Source organism: Cynocephalus volans, chromosome X (assembly GCF_027409185.1).
Source record: "Cynocephalus volans isolate mCynVol1 chromosome X, mCynVol1.pri, whole genome shotgun sequence".
NCBI classification, from domain to species: domain Eukaryota; kingdom Metazoa; phylum Chordata; class Mammalia; order Dermoptera; family Cynocephalidae; genus Cynocephalus; species Cynocephalus volans.
This window is the reverse complement of record NC_084478.1, coordinates 61,336,912-61,354,288: the sequence shown is the minus strand read 5'-3', so window position 1 is coordinate 61,354,288 and position 17,377 is coordinate 61,336,912. Positions and strand designations below refer to the sequence as shown.

Below are 17,377 nucleotides of genomic sequence, written 5' to 3'. Positions count from 1 at the left end.
ATGAGTCTCATCACAAGTCTGCAGCTCCAGCCTGGCTGGAAAAGCACTTTACATTTATGTAAATAATGTCGTCTTGCCCCATAACCAAAGTTCACAATATCAAATAGCCAGGGGAAAAGAGGGAACTCAGAGAAATGCCTGCCAAGAAAAAACAACAACAACAAAACTGTGTCCTTTTAAAATCTTTTAGAGCCTATGCAGTTTTAGGTCCCAACATGACTTCAGTCCTGCTCACTCCAACACCTTTTGCAATGCAAGGTAACATATTCACAGGTTCTAGGGATAAAGCTGTGGGAGGCCATCCTGTCTCAGTTGAAACTACTCACTGGGGCCCTTGTAGTGTGAAAGAAGCCCTAGAAAATATGTAAACAAAGCATTGAGGCTGTGTTCCAATAAAGCTTTATTTATGGATACTTAAATTTGAATTTCACATAATTTTTACATATCACAAGATAATATTCTTCTTTTAGTTTCTTTTCAATGATTTAAAAATGTAAAAATATTATTCTGAGCTCATGGGGCAGTACAAAAACAGGGAGTGGGCTAAATTCAGCTTGTAGGCTATAGTTTGCTGACCACTATCTAGATCTTAATCTCGCTTGTCTCAGCCTGGAAGCTGGAAAAGGGCATTCCACTTGCTGCATTGTGGATGCTCCTTAAGTGATCAGACATTTGCCCGAAGCCCTTACCTAATGGGAAGATTCCAGATACCAAGGTGACGTTTGTGGGGAAGTGAAAATCAGAAAAATTTGCCTGGGAAACTGGTCTTAGTGTAGAACAAAGATGGTTCATATTTGAGAAAACGAGTTTTTATGGGGAGAAATGCGAATATGCGGTTGTTAAATCAGTTGCATTCTACTTAAAGCTTTAATGACATCTTCAGATAGGCAGGCAAAAATAATGACAGGGGTAATCTGATCTCATGCTTCAGGATGTCAGCAGATAACCTAAGATGACATGGGAATTTTTTCTTTTATTACCTCTGCATTGGTCTACCTGAAACATTGTAGATTTCATTTATAGTCTTTTAAAATATTAGACCCTAAGCAGCAGGACTTCTACGTGAACTAAATTGGTAACATGAATTAGGTGTGTGGTAAAGCCCATTTGCTCATAGAAGCAAGGTATTAAAATTATGACACATCATAAAATAATTGAGTAATGAGGTGTAATCTGGAGTATTTGCAATGTATAACAGTAAAGGTGTGAACTTATACTAATGGTACCCCAATTTCTCAAATCTATCTCTTAGAAAAAATCAAATTTTGGTGTGATGCTATAGCCATTCCAAATCCAATAAACCGTATGTCTTTGGTCCTGTTCTTCAGAGGGGAATTTGGGACCTGGATTCATATGCAAATGATTTATTAAAGAAGTAGTCCTAGGAGAGACCAGTAAGAGATGGGAGAGGTAGGGAATGGAAAGGGAAAAAGCAAAGTAAAGGTGCAATTTCAAGTGAAGTCCCAACCTCAGTCTGATCCTGTGGAAAGCTCTGGAACATAAATTAGACCTCTAAGTTTGTTCAGAACACAGGCAAGAAGCTAGGATTTCATATTCCTGTACTAGGTAGTCAGTCATTGGTTAAGGCTGCCCAGGGGGAAGTAAACTGTCTGGCATTTCTTGCTCACTGATGAAGTGGGCAAAGTAGCTCTCTATGAGCCCAAGGACAGGGCTCCAAAGAGTGGCACAGTGCAGGCCATTATAAGCAAGGCACACAGAAGCTGGGGTAGGGGGCTCACAGAAAATGTAAAAGGGAGCCAAGCGGACTTGCGGGGAGCGCCAACAGGTCAGCTACCCTATGCTTATATAAATGCATGAGGATTTGGTTTCCTGGGGAAAAAAAATATTAATACCTCTCTCTCTAACACTGCTGAGAATGAAAATGTCTTTTGACAGCTGTGGCCACATGGGTTATCACATTCAATAGAGAGGAAGTCCTAAATGCTAGAAAGTTGCCTCTGGAGTTCATAACTCCAGGTGGACAGGGAAGGAAACATAGATTCTTTCTAGCTTTCTTTCCTTTTTTTCTTTTTCTTTTTTTTTTTTCTCTTCTTTTCTCTCCCCCCACTCCGGCCGAATGTCTGTAGCCAAACTCATCCACAGGTCCCAGGGCAGGAAACCCAGAGCCCATGAGCTGTGGAGCTTGCTGTGGCAGCCATCTGGGCCATCTTTTTAGTTTTGGTTTGTTTGTTTCATCATTGTTTGTTCATTCTGATTATTTACTTTTAAATTTAGTATTTGAATAAGTAATACGTTCATATGATTCAAAAACCTGAAGGGACAAAAGGATATTCAGTAAAAAGCCTCTTGCTAATCCTTGTCCTCCATCTGCGGAGACATCTCCCTTACTATCTTTCCTAGTTCATATGTGGACATACAAGCAAATGTGGATATAGACTTTCAGTTCCCCCTTTTATACCAAAGATAGAATATTACAAAAACTGTTGCATTTTTTTCACATAATATATTTTAGAGTTCTTTCTATATCAGCGCATAGAGAGCGCTCCCTCCTTCTTGTTTTGTAACATCTGCATGGTCTTCCATTGGATGGATATATAAACATTTATTTAACCAGTTCCCTATTGACGAACATTTGCATTGTTTTCAATCTCTTGCAGGTACAAACAGTGCTTTATTGAGTAACCTTGTACTTATATAATTTTCCATGTGAGCAAGTACATCTGTAGAATAAATTCCCTAAAATGTAATTGCTCATTTAAAGGTAAATGGATTTATAATTTTTTTAAATATAAAAAAAGTTTTTGGATACTTAAGTGATTATACATACCTGTGGGGCACAGCATTGAATATCAATACCTGTGTGCAGTATGTGATGTTCAAATCAGGATAATTAGTATATTCAGCATTATACAATGTAATTCTTTTCTGTGGCCCCTTTACCAATTTCTCACTGAACGCTCCTCCCCCTCCCCCTTTCCCACCTCTGGTAACCTCAGTTCTGTTCACTCCTTTTGAAAGTTCAATGTATTATTATGATTGTTGTTTCTTTCTTTCTTTCTTTTTTAAAAAATTTTATTTATTTTTTTTAGCTCCCACTTAGGAGTGAAGAAGTGCAATATTAAATTAATTTATAATTTTGATAGCTATTGCAAAATTACCTTCCAAGGAAGTTATATACTGACTTGCATTCTCACTGGTCATACCTGAGAGTGTCTATTTCCCCACATCCTCACCAACAGAGTGTGTTATTAAACTTTTAGAGCTTTGCCAATCTCACAGGTAAAAGATAGCATCACAGCATACATTTAATTTACATTTTTAAAATTTTGAGTGAAATTGAGCATCTTTTCATATGACATGTAGACTCTTAATATACTAAAGAATTTCCTATTGATTCAAAGGGTGACATCTTTGCTTGCACTTAGAAAGTGCTAAGAGTGTGGTTCTGATAACACCAAGCTCTGGGGTTTGATCCCTATACTGGCCAGCAAAAAAAAAAAAAAAATAGAAAGAAAGCCAGAATGAGCCCAGGTATCACTCTTTTTGGAACACAGATCAGGGTTAGGAAGTATCTTAGAAGTCATCTAGTCTAGTCCTTGTCTGACACCTAGATGACCTCCCTGCACTGCCCAGAGTTCAGAGTTAGAGAGTTCACAGAATTGAACATATCTTTATGTGGCTGTAAAATTTAGAAAGTTTTTATATTGAGCCCAAATACTCCTGTAATTACTGCATAACAGTAACTACAGTATGCTTTTGTTAAAGTGTACTATTCTTTTAAGTCACAATGAGTATAACGCAGAGAAATGATATTGGCTTCAAATATGTGCAGCATAGTGAACTCCCTCCCTCAAAAATAATTCTTCACCCTTAAATTATACCACATATTGTCTTCATCGCACTTAGATTTTAAATTGTCAATCCCACCCATGTAGTATTTCTGCTAAAAATGCATAACCTGAAGCTCACCGTGGGGAAACCCCAGATAACACTAAATTGAAAGACATTCTAAGAAATAACTGGCCTATGCTACTCAAAAATTTTGATGTCATGAAAGACAAAGAAAGCCTAAGGAGCTGTTCTAGATTAAAGAAGACAAAGAGATTTGCCAGTGAATTACAATCTGTGATCCTGAAGTGGATTCTGGATCAAGGAAGGGGAGAAAATGCCATAAAGGATATTATTGTTGCAATTGGTCAAATTTGAATACAGACTGTATATCCGATTAAAGCATTGCATCAACATTAAATTTTCTGATTTTAATAATTGAGCTGTGATCATGTAAGAGAATGTCCTTGTTCTTAGGAAATGCACACTGAGGAATCGAGAAGCAAAGGCGCATGGTGTCTGCAGTTTATTCTCACATGATTCAGGAATAAAATAGAAAAAGAGAATGGTGAAACTAATGTGGCAAAACGCTAGTTTTGCTGAATGTAGCTGAAGGATATTTGGGATTTCACTGTACTATTCTTGCGAGGTTTCTGTTTGAAATTATTTCAATATAATTGAATATTAATTATTTCGGAAGAGTGACTTCAATACAATTTTTTTTTAAAGCATGACCTAAGTTTTTACCAACATACAAATGACTGCTACGGGCACATTTACTCCAAAGGGACAGGTGGCGAGTGATTAAATCCAGATTAGTTGGAAATCACGTATGGTCCTTTAGAATCACTGCATAAACCAAACTAAAACAATCAGTGAGTTGTTGGCTTTTGAAAACTGTCCTCTGTGTTCTCCTTCTGAGCATACTTGCTTGGATTATTTTAACTACTAAGATTGCAGTGTGCCTAAGAGTAGAGAGGAATGGTGATCAATTGTGTTACCTCCGTGGTTCCAATCGCAGAGGTGGCTGTGGATCAGGTGGAAGTGTGTCAGAAGTGCTAAGGTGGAAAAAAAGAGGTGAGTGTGGTAGTATAAAGCCATAATAAAGAGAAAGGTGAAGGAAGAGGGAAAGATGGCTGTGGGGATTTGCTATAATTAAATATAGTGAATGGGTCCAGGTGAGTTCATGAATGGGAGGAAGTGGTACCTAAAGTAGAAAAGCAATGGAGTGGGCTATTCATCAGTTGTCACACACAACCTTACCATAAAATAAACCACCTCAAAATCCAGTGGCTTAAAACAACATTCATTCATTTTCACCCCCACATCTGGAGGTTGGCAGGGGGTCAGCTGGTGTAGTCTGGGCTCAGCTGGCGTTGGCTCAAAGCCCAGGTTGGGTGCAGGTCCACTCTGCCTGTTGCTCATCCTCCTTGGCCCAGCAGGCTTGCCACAGCATGAAATTCCCATGGCAATGGCAAGCAAAAGGAAAGCAGCCCAGCTGTGCAAGCACGCTTCAAGCCCCTGCTTGCTCACTCTCGCTAATATCCCTTTGGCCAAAGCCAATCACATGGCTGAGCCTAAAATCTAGGATTGGAGAAACAGACTCCACCTCTCTGGGAAGAACTGCAAAGTTACATGGCAAAGGGATACGGATATAGACAGTCAGGAAGAGATGAGAACAGTAATGCGATCTACCGCAAAGGGGAATCAATTTACAAGGGCAGAAAGGCTTGGTTTTTTCTCATTAGAAGGTGAATTGTTCCAATCATCTGATTGAGGATTTATGCCGGGTTCCACCCTCCCCTCCCAGATGAGCTTATGAATACACTGCCAGGCAAAATCTTTATGGCCCGTGGAAAGTAGACTATCCTTAGCTGCCAGCCTTGTCCTTTCTGCCAAGCCACCTCACACTGGAGGTAGCATAACACGAAGACAAGCAGTGTAGTATAACAATTCAGAACACATTTAAATTCTGGTTTCTTTACTCACTAGCTGTGTGGCCCTGGGCAAATCATTTAACTTAAACCTGTACTTTGATCTCTTCAGCTATAAAATGGGAATGATATCATGGCACCCATTGCACAACCGTGAAGATTGATTAAACTTAGAACAGTACTTGGCAGTACTACAGAAGTGGTCGCTATTATTATTACTTTTACTAATTCCATGAACCCCCAGCTCTAAAGCCAAGTGGTGGTAAAGCTACCCCTCGGCATGGCCCTGCTGAAAGTTTTTAAGTATCAGCTTCTTTTTAGCCTTGCTTTCCGAAGGTTTCAGTAGTGTTCATTCAGGCAGTCCATAGGCCAATAAAAAGAAGATGCTATTTGAACTTTATCAGACTACAGTAATTAACTCAATTAATAGACCTCATTGATTTCTAACTCTTAATTCACTTACACTAATATGCTCATTCCATGGATGGACAGTTCCCCTAGTTACATTCGTGATTTTAATTTTATGATAGGTTTTAACATTATCCTCTTAATACCTTTCTTTGGCCCTGCTCCCTAAGGCTATGTTTTCAGATTTTGTAAGCTAAAAAGCACAGTGTTGGATGACACATGGCCTGGGAGCCTTTTAAGGAGCTCAGAGAGGAAACCCAGCAAGCCCTCATTAATTTGGCCTCCACTGACTCTGAATTGGCGATCATGTAGACATGGGATAAATGAGAAGTTCTTGGTGTTTTTATAGGAGAAAGGTGCTCCACAAATTTTTCCAGGTTCAATTTAATATGAAGTTCTCTATCTGAAATGAGGATGTAAGAAAGGAGGCTAGAAATGGCAGAATAGTCCCAGATCTTTGAGGAAGATTTGGCCCAATTTCAAGGTTGGACAGGTACATAGCAGGTAGAATTAAGAATTAAAAATTGTAAACTCCTCTGGAATAAAGCCAAGTGACTAACTTTTAAAACTGAGAACGAGAGTAGTTATTACTCAACTGGCTCTGTGGAGAAGCAGCAGGTTGAAGATTTGAGGACCCGTTCTGCCTCAGGACAGCCGGGTCTACTTGGGCATGTTGTTTAGCTTCTCTGACCTTGTTTTCTTATCACTAAAATAGAGATAATTTTTACCCTGCAGAACTATTGGAAAGACTTATTATAATAACCTGTATAAAATCCCTTTCATTTTGTCTGGTGAGAAGCCAGAGGCTTATTCCAATAATACCGTCACTACTGAAATTATTTTTTGAAACTCATATTTTTAAAGCACCTTCAGAATTAGTTTGACTTACCCTGGAAAGAAAAGTTTTATTACCCTAGAGTCTTATTTTATTTTTGACGTGAAAAAATACTCTCAAGACTGATCTTTTGACCTATTTATCAAACATGGGTGACTTTTGACTATTTCCAAAAATTAAACCACCATTAAAGGACAGAAATGTATTGCCATTTAGGATATTTTTGAAAAATCACATATCTTGGTTTTGGAGGCAAACATAACAACATAAGAGTTTTTTAAATGTTTGAGCGATGATTTCATCAATCTTGGCATTAATGCAAAGCCTCATAAATAGACTACTTGGAAACTTCTTGGAAGTGTACATTTCAGTGGTTTCATTTAAAAGAGAAAATGCAGGTATAATTTTATGGTCTTATCTCATTTAAAGAATAAACTCTCAGCTGATGTAAGAAACATTGGGTTTTCGGTTTTAAAAATGATGTCATTTCCCTGATACCACATTTGGTAAGAAACCAATTTCTATTTCCATGCATAAAAAGAAATTTATAACAGCACAGTTGTTTCCTTTTTATCATTTGATGTAGATGAGAAATCAAAATTTAAAGTAGTTACCAAGAAAATTCCAGAAGTGCCTAGAATCAAAATATGTGATCCAGGGAAATTATGAAGGAACATATATGGCATAAAATAACAGAATTGCATGACCACAAGCTTGAGAACAAGACTGTCAAGTGGAAGAGCCAAACAAAACAAAACAAAACACACACACAAAACAAAGCAAGTAAAGCTTTTTACAAATCCTATTGGGTTAGGTTTTTAAAACAGCTTTACTGAGATACAATTCATGTAACATACAATTTACCCATTTACAGTATACAAATCAATGGTTTTTAGTATATTCACAGAGTGCAACCTTTGCCACGTTCTAATTTTAGAATATTTTCATCACCCCAAAAAGAAGCCCTTTAGCAGTCACTCCCCATAACACCCAACCTTGCCTGCCCCTCAGCCCCAGGCACACATTAATCTACTTTCTGTCTGTATAGATTTGCCTATTCAGGACATTTCATATAAATGGAATCATATAATATGTAGTCTTTTGTAACTGGCTTCTTTCATTTAGTGTGATGTTTTCAAGTTTCCTCCATGTTGTAGCATGCATCAATACTTCCTTTTTACGGCTAAGTAATATTCCATTGTATAGATATACCACATTTTCTTTACCCATTCATCAGTTGCTGGACATTTGGATTGTTTCTGCTTTTTGGCTACTATGACTAATGCTACTCTGAACATTCATGTACAAGTTTTTATGTGAACGTATGTTTTCATTTATCTTGTGTATATACTGAGGAGTGGAATTTCAGGGTCCTACGGTAACTCTGTATTTAGTATTTTGAGGAACTGCCAAACTGTTTTTGACAGCAGCTGTGCCATTTTGCATTCTCACCAGTAATGTATGAGGGTTCTAATTTCTCCACATCTGTTTAATTTTGTTTTAAATCATACTTTCAAGACTGCTGACAGCAGATCCAGACTGTTAAGACAGAAAGAATTAGAAAGAGAGATAGCAAACGTATAAAGTGTTTCAGGGCTGCTGACAGTGATATGATCCTGTTGGATGAAGAGGAGTCAGGAGAAAAATCCAATATAAACTAAAATAGAATATTTTAAACATATCATCTTCAACCAAGATGCTTGTCACCACCTGTTCTTTTGTACTTATTGGAAAAGCAAGACCAGCCGTATGTCTCCGTCCTAGGCAGCATGTGTCCTTATATTTAAAGACTTAAATTAAGGACAAAATAAATAATTGTGGATAATTGTAATTGAGGGAGAAAATGGAGAACTATTTATGATATTATTTCAACTTAATGTATTAGCAAGCTAAATTTCCATCTTCACTTCCCTATTCCCTCTCTGAAAACTCCGTTCCAGCCAGTTCCTCTGAATAACTCTGCTGTCCCATTTACCCCTGATTCTTTGGCTGCTTCTCCTGCCTCTGAATATACAGCCTTTACTCCTCAGATTACTCATTTGATACCTTTTGATAGAAACTATTGTCTGTTGCAGTTATTTAACTTTTGATGCACATATGCTTTACCTCCCTTTGTCACCCCCTGAATGCAGTCAGGGTATTAAACTTGTATTAAACTTCCTAATTCATGAAATACAGCTTGCAATTGTGATGTGAGGATTTCATGAGTGTGCTCAATTTATCTTCATTGAATGATTTAATTCTGGAGCATGACATATAAATTTCAGTGATGTCACAAGATAACAAGGCACAATTTTTTCCTTTCAATTTCTGGACCCTGAATTCCCCCTGCCCCCAATTGCCTATTTTTAAAACAATATACCAGTTTCAAAAATGCAATACATACTAGCAGCCGGAAATAAATATTGACCATAAACTGACACCTAATCAAATGCCCTTCTCATCCTGTGTGACTTCTCACTTAAGTACACACACACATGCATGTGCACACACACACAAACTATGCACACATCTCTAACAAAACTTGAACTGTCAATATCTGCCTGTGAGCACACAAAACTGGAGCAGCAACAGAAAACAGGGCTTGCTGCTTTCACAAACGCCTGAAGATCTATTCCCAGGACTGGGAAGATAATGATCATCCTCCCAAATCCATTGAGAGATTTTATTTGCAGCTTTTTATGCTGCAGAGCTTATGAAATAAAATAATAATGCAACACAGTATACTTTGGTTTTATATAACACCTTTCATCCAAGGAGCTTAAAGAAATTTACAAACATTACTCATTCAGCTTCATAAATTTTTTTATTGAATTAAGAAGATAGTCTACCATACAAAAGTTAAAAGTAATAAAAACAACCATATTTTATACAACGACTATTTCAAACATATCCAATTTCCATTTTCTTGACTTACATGAAATTATTCAGCCTCTCATTAGTTTCAACCTCCAGGAGATAAGGCAACAATGAACTGCTGAAAGTATAAATAAAAAAGAATAATTCAGAGCTCATGTCGCATTTGTCTTCCCCCTGTCTAACTGAGAGCTTTAATTCTCAAGAAAAAAAAAAACAAAAAAACCCATGATACCTTTAGTAGCTTGCCAATCCTGGCTGTATTTCACATTTTATGACAACCCCACTAAGTCCACAACTGGGTATGAGCTTCTGGGGGAAAACTCTGCTGACGCAAATAGAGACATATTCCTGGGACTCTACACAAGGCTTTTATGGCCTAACCATTTGTTCTTTGATCCTGATATTGCAAAGCCAAAGTTTGCTTAGGTCATATGTTTATGCATATTGGAGGTGGAGGGCAGACTCTTTTACCAGCTGGGGGAAAACAATAAAGCCACTTGAGGATGCTGATTTATGCAGTAAAATTGCATTAGAGGTCTGTCTTTTCAATGATTTCAATCTATACCCCTAGGATTCTTAAGACCTGGGATTGGGGCTCCAGTAATCTCCATGGGTGTTTTCTTCAAGCGGGTACTAGCCATTCTCATGAATTGTTTCTTAAATTAACGTAAAAGGAAGACAACACTCAAAATTAATATTAAAATAGCAGCTTTGTCTTAGAACTGCTTGCAACAGCAATTGCAAAATATATTTTCCCTAGGACAGTAGAAGGCTGCACACTTCCACCCTACCTTTTACCCCAGATGTTTCCCAGTCTTTTTTGCTTATGGTCTGTTTTTTGGGAAAACTCCTGACCAATTTGGATGGTGAACTAGATGCTAAGTTTAGGCCTGAAACTCTAAAATTGTCTTATCATCACACATTAATGAAATTCTAGGCTCCTAAAAGCGTCAAGGCAAATGTTTAGATGACTGCCTTCTTAGTCGGTTCTAACTGCTATAACAAAGTACCATAGGTGACTTAAACTACAGAAATTTATTTGTCATAGTTCTGGAGTCTGGGAGTCCAAGATAAGGTACCAGCAGGGTTGGGTTCTGGGGAGGGCCCTCTTCTGGGCTGCAGATGGTTGACTTCTCATTGTATCTTCACATAGTGGGAAGAGGCTGAGAGAGCTTTCTGGGGCCTCTTTTATAAAGGCACTAATCCCATTCTTGAGGGCTCCACCCTCATGACCTAGTCACCTCCCATAGGTCCCACCCTCCTAATACTTTCACATTGGGGGCTAGGATTCCAACATCTGAATTTGGGGGGATACAAACATTCAGTCCATTGCAATGAAGATAAACTAAAATACTGCCCTTGGCTTTATTTTTCTAAATTAATTTTTTTAAAGGAACATTTAACAATGTTCAAGTGTTCTAGCTGATGTGTGATTTGGGGCCCTATATATACTATGCCAAAATAGTTATTTTAGTGGGAAACAAGACAAAAAGTTTCCACTTACCCTTTGGCATGATGTAAATCAAAAAGAATAAAGATTTGTTGATTTTAAAATATTTTGTTACAGAACATTAAAAAATGTACAAAAAGAGAATAATCACACTTATATATCCTTTACCACAAAACAACAGGCATTAACACTGGCCTTGGTGGCTTTATTCTCTCAAAATAAAATAAAATAAAATTCTGCTTTAGCTAAAGCTTCATCCTAAAATTGGTGTGTATCATTCTCGTATGTAGAAGAATCCACTGAAACATTACTACTGTTGGATATTATTTATCCACTCCTAAACTTTTAGAAGTAAAATTTATTTCCACTATTTTTCACAATTACATTGTTGCAATAAACACATGTACATTTTTACTCGGGAACATATGGAAGAGTTTCTCCAGGGTGGATATGGACCTGTGAAATCTTGGAATCCAGCTTTCCAAATTACTCACCTAAAGGCTTTTGAGGTCCACATCTCACCATCACTTCATGTTATGAGATATTTATATGTTTTATATTTTTACCAGTCTGCTGTGTGTAGAATATTTCATGGTAAAATTATATTTAAATTACACTTTCCTGATTAAAAGAGCAGGTGATCTTTGAGCATATTTTATATGTTGCCCATTTGGGTTTCTTCCTCTGTGAATTGCCTATTCAAACCTTTTAGCTATTGTTCTTTTGGGTTGATTGTCATTTTCTTATTGATACATTGATGTTCTTTATATGTTGAGATTACCATTCTTTTGTTAGTTATATGTATTACAAAAATATTCGCCCAGTCTGTGTCTTGACTTTCTTCTTAAGCATCATCTTTTTTTCCACATCACTCTTTTTAAAACTTGTTTAAACGGAGAATTTCAAATATATACCAAAGTAGAGAGAATTGTATAATAAATCCCCATGTACCCATTACCTAGCTTAAACAATTATTGTAGCCTATCTTGTTTGATTTATACCCACCCCACTCCTCAGTCTTCCTCTGTCCCCACACCCCTCACCAATCCCTCCCCTTGCTTCTTGGGTTATTTTGAAGCAATTTCCAGATATCATATCATTTCATTTAGAAATAATTCATTATATATATTTAAAAGGTAAAAAAAAAATTTAAAAACATGATGTAGCCTAATTTGTCACTTTGTTTTTGTGTCTTTTTCATGCAGAAGTTTAAAATTTTTTAATATGATCTAATACATCAAAACATTTCAAAGTTTTGCTTTTCACATGTAAGTCTTTGATCAACCAGAATTATTTCCTTTGTATAGCATGAGGTTTGATTATAGTGTTTAAAATTTTTTTTCCATATCTAGCAAATTGTTCTAGCACCATTTAATGAATAGTTCATCCTTTCCAGACTTATTCATAATGTCACATGTCAAACACCAAATTTGAAAATATATACAGGCTTGTTTCTGAGCTCTCTGTTCTATTCTATGAATCCAGCTTTGTGCCAATAATAATACTTTTAATTACTATAGATTTATAATAGGTTTTAATATCTGAAAGACAACTCTTCCCTTCTCTTTAAGATTACCTTGGCTATTCTTGGTCCTCTACCTTTCTTACAAATTTTAAGTTGACAAATTCCCTGAAAGATCCTGCTGAGATTTTCACTGAAATTGCATCGAATTTATAAATTAATTTTGGGAGACTTTATATCTTTACGATGTTGAGAATTTCCATCTGCAAATATGGTATATATTCTCATTAATTTTTCATCTTTTATATCTTTCATTAAAATTGTATAGTTTTCTTTATGAATGTCCTATAATTTTTTGCTAGGTTTATTCGAAAAAACCTTAGCTTCTATTGCTATTTTAAATGTTATCATTTTTTAAATTGCATTTTACAACTTTTTGAGGAGCTGAGGGCCAGTGCCCTCTGCCCAGCTGCAGGCAAGAAACAAGAGCATGCCTAGGGTCCTTAGGTGGGAGCCAAGGGCAGCATCCCCAGGAGCACACCAAAAACATCACTTGTACATGAGTGGTCCATCACAGCCACCTCCACAGCCACAGCTGCCACAAAAGTGGCAGATGCCACAGCAGTAGCAATAATTATCATGCAGGTGGCCTGCTAGACACTCAACTACATTGATGCAAGGAGAGTCACCAGCAAACACTGGAAAAAGAAGAGGATATCTCTCTCCTCAAAGTCCACTCCAGAGTAATAGAAGAAGCAACTGCTCTACCTGATGACCAGACATCAATGTAGAGATACTAGAAATATGAAAACCCAAGAAAATAGTACACCACCAAAAGAATACAGTAATTCTCAAATACCAAACCTTGTAGAGCAGGAAAGCCTTGAAATGACTGAAAAGGAATTCTGAGCAACAATCTTAAGAAAACTTACTAAAATAGGAGAAAATTCAGTTAGACAGCACAATGAAACTAGAAAAAAATCAAGGATATGAAACTTACAAAGAGATTAATACCTTAAAAAAGAATGCAGCATTTTAATATAGGTGCTTACAAGTATAAATTTTCCTCTAAGTGCTGCATGACCCTTGTATCCTATAAATTTTAATATGTTGCACTCTGATTTTTATCTCAAAGTATTCTCTAATTTCCCTGTGATATTTCCTTTTACCCATTGTTTATTTAGGAGAGTGTCATTTAATTTCCACATGTTTATGAATTTTCTAAATTTCCTTCTCTTATTGTGGTCAGAGAACATATTTTCTATGATCATAGTCTTTTTAAATGTATTAAAACTTCTTTTGTGGCCAAAAATTAAAAATAAATTATTTTAAAAATAAAATAAAAATAAAAAGTCTACCTACTATACATGAAATAATTTTTTGATGCTGCTATAGATGAAGGTGATTGGTTTTGTATTTGAATTTTACATCTAACAACTTTGGTGAACAATCTCATTAGCTCTAATAGTTTATCAATTCTATAAAGATAATCATATCATCTGCAAATGACAACTGTTCTGTTTTTGCATATTTTAATTATTTTTCTTTTCTTAATTCACTGGCAAGAATCACTAACACAATATCAAACAAAGTAGAGATAGTGGGGATCCTTTCCTTGTTCTTAAGTTACTGGGAATATTTACAATGTTTCATGTATCAGTCAGGCTTCAATCAGAGAAGCAGAACCACTAGGAGACATATTTGTTATGTATTTGTTGCAGGGGTTTGACCTTCCACAACTGCAGGAGCTGGTTGAGCAGTCTCTGTAACGCTTCATGCTGGAGCTTGAAGTCCACAGGGCAGAGAGTGGGGAAGGGAAGATGGTTGTAAAGTGGAGGAAGATCAAGGACAAGATTGAACCCACAAGCACAAGATGTAGCCCATGAGGACCAACTAAAACTTGTGTCAGTACTTGTTACCTCTGACCTTGATGGCCAGAGCTCTTCGTTACAGACCTCAATACGCACAACTTGCCCGGGTGTCAGAAACACCCCGTTAGATAAAGAACCATGACCAACTGAGGTGCTTGCTGAGCACAAAGGGACTATGGAATGGGTTGTGGAAGAAGGTAATTAGAAACACCAGCTATGACCATGTGACTGGTTTCAGAAACAAAGACTGCAATAGTTATGAGTATTTCTTCCTTAATGAAAATAAGTTTATTTATATTAGCCAAACATTGTTGCTTTATTTCCCACTGGGTTTTAGCTACCTGGGAGCTCAGGTCGCACTCATCCATCCCAGTAACTGTAGTGGCTCTTATTATCGGCATAGTTGTGATCTCCCCTTTTTCCTCAATCATTTTCCCCATTATTGAATTGGTCTTTATCTGTTAACCAATTCACATATTTTGGGGGGGAAAGAGTTAAAATAGAAATTAAATAAATAAACAAACAATAATTCTAGTAGTAACCAGCTTCTGAATATCTCATTTATTTTCCTTTTTATGTAATACAGATTTACAGCAGTACTACATATTTTTTTCTTTGGAACATTTTATCCATAATAACAATGAAACAGTGGCTGAAGGACATTTCCTTCCTAGAGGGGCTTTATATAAATAGCTAAGGTTCAGTCAGAAAAGCAGAACCACCAGGAAGGATTTTATATCTATCTATCTATCTATCTATATATATATATATATATATATAGAGAGAGAGAGAGAGAGAGAGAGAGAGAGAGAGAATACATATATGGATTTGTTACAGTATTTAACCTTAGGCAATTATAGGAGCTGGTAAAAGAGTCTCTGTAAGGTTGCTGTCTCTCCATCTGATGCTGGATATTCAAGTCCATGGAGCAAGCAGTTGGCAAGGGAAGATGAATGGAAAAGTAGGGGAAATCAAGGACAAGCCAGAGCCCACACACACAAGCTGGAACCTGTGAGAATGGACTGAAACCCATGTTAGTTCTTGTTGCCTCTGACTTTAATGGAGTTGTTGCAATCACTGCCTCACACCAAGGTGAACCAGAAGATATGTGACAACATGTGTGGGTTACAAAATGGCTGCTGTTTCACTTCTGCCCTCCAAATCTTGCACAAGAATCTCTCTTATGGCCCACCCTAAGTGGAAACATAAAGAAAGAGGACTACTGGGAAATGAAGTTCAGCTTAGGCAAGTTGACAAATTACAAACCCATATAAATGCTTTATTTAAAAATCACCTTTACTGGGGTGTAATTTACAATAAAATGTACCTGTTTTAAGGATATAATTTGATGAGCTTCAACAATTGTTACTGATTACCCCCATGTATCCAGTAATCACCAGCACAGTCAGGATATAGAACATTTCCATCCCCCACTGAAAGTTCCCTCTTCCCTCTGTAGTTAATCCCCCTCTTGCCCTCAGCTCCAGGCAACCATTGGTCTGTTTTCTGTCAATATAGATAAGATTTGACTGTTCTAGAATTTTACATAAATGAAAGCATACAGAATGTACTTTTTTGTGTCTGGCTATTTTCACTCAGTTTTATAATTTTGAGATTCATATATACTGTTGCTTGTATCAGTACTTCATCCTTTTAATTGCTGAGTAGTATTCCATGGCACGGATATATTACAATTTGTTTATCAATTCTCCTGTTAATGAGCATTTGGTTTGTTTCCACTATCTGGCTATTAGGAAGAGAGCTTCTATGTACATTCATGTATAAGGCATGTTCTTTTTCTTATATGTCTAGGAGTGGAATTCTTGGACTATTCATATATTTTGCTCATTTTAAATTTTGGTTTGTTTTTCTTCTTATAATTAAGTTGTAAGAGTTCTTTATATGCTCTGGATACAAGTTCTTTGTCAGATATGTGAATTGTGAATATTTTCTCCTAGTCTGTGGCTTGCCTTTTTATTTTCTCCAAAGATGTGTCTCAAATAGCAGAAGCTTTTAATTTTAATAAAGTTCAATTTATCAATGTTTTCCTTTTATGATTAGTGCTTTTTGTGTCCTAAGAAATCTTTCCCTATCCTACGGTGCATGATATTCTCCTATGTTCTCTTTTGTAAGTATTATAGTTTAACTTTCACATTTAGATCCATCATCCATTTAGAGTGGATTTTTATATTTGTGATGAGCACTGAAGTCTATTTTTTTAAATATGGATACTCAGTTGTTCCAGCATTACTTTGTCACCCTTTTCAAAGGTCAGTTGAGGCTGGCCAGTTAGCTCAGTTGGTTAGATAACACCAAGGTCCAGGGTTTGATCCCTGTACCGGTCAGCCACCAAAAAAAGATCAATAGACCATACATGTGTGGGTCTATTTCTGGACTCCCTATTCTGTTCCATTGATCTGTATGTCTGGCACACTGTCTTGATGACTGCAGATTTGTTGTAAGTACTGTAAGACCTCAAAAATTTTCAACTTTTCCAAAATGTTTTTGGCTATTCCTGGCCCTTTTGTATTTCCATATACATTTTATAATCATTTATATATTTCTATTAAAAAGCATGCTGGGATTTTGATAGGAATTGTGTTAGAGTGATTGATCAATTTGGGGAGAATTTACATCTTAATGATATTGAATGTAGCAAACCAGAATCACGTTATCCCTCCCCATCTATTTATATCTTCTGTAATTTCTCACAATGTTTTCTCTTTTTCAGTTTTGCATATTTTGTTAAGTTTATCCCTACATATTTCA

General features: G+C 36.6%; 1 non-coding gene across 1 annotated transcript; it reads right to left on the bottom strand.

Annotated features, from left to right (window-relative positions):
- Positions 1–2,075: 2,075 nt before the first annotated feature.
- Positions 2,076–2,192, bottom strand: LOC134368814 (small nucleolar RNA SNORA5). The gene has a single exon (XR_010022514.1). It is a non-coding gene; the product is annotated as a small nucleolar RNA SNORA5 (small nucleolar RNA).
- Positions 2,193–17,377: the final 15,185 nt, after the last annotated feature.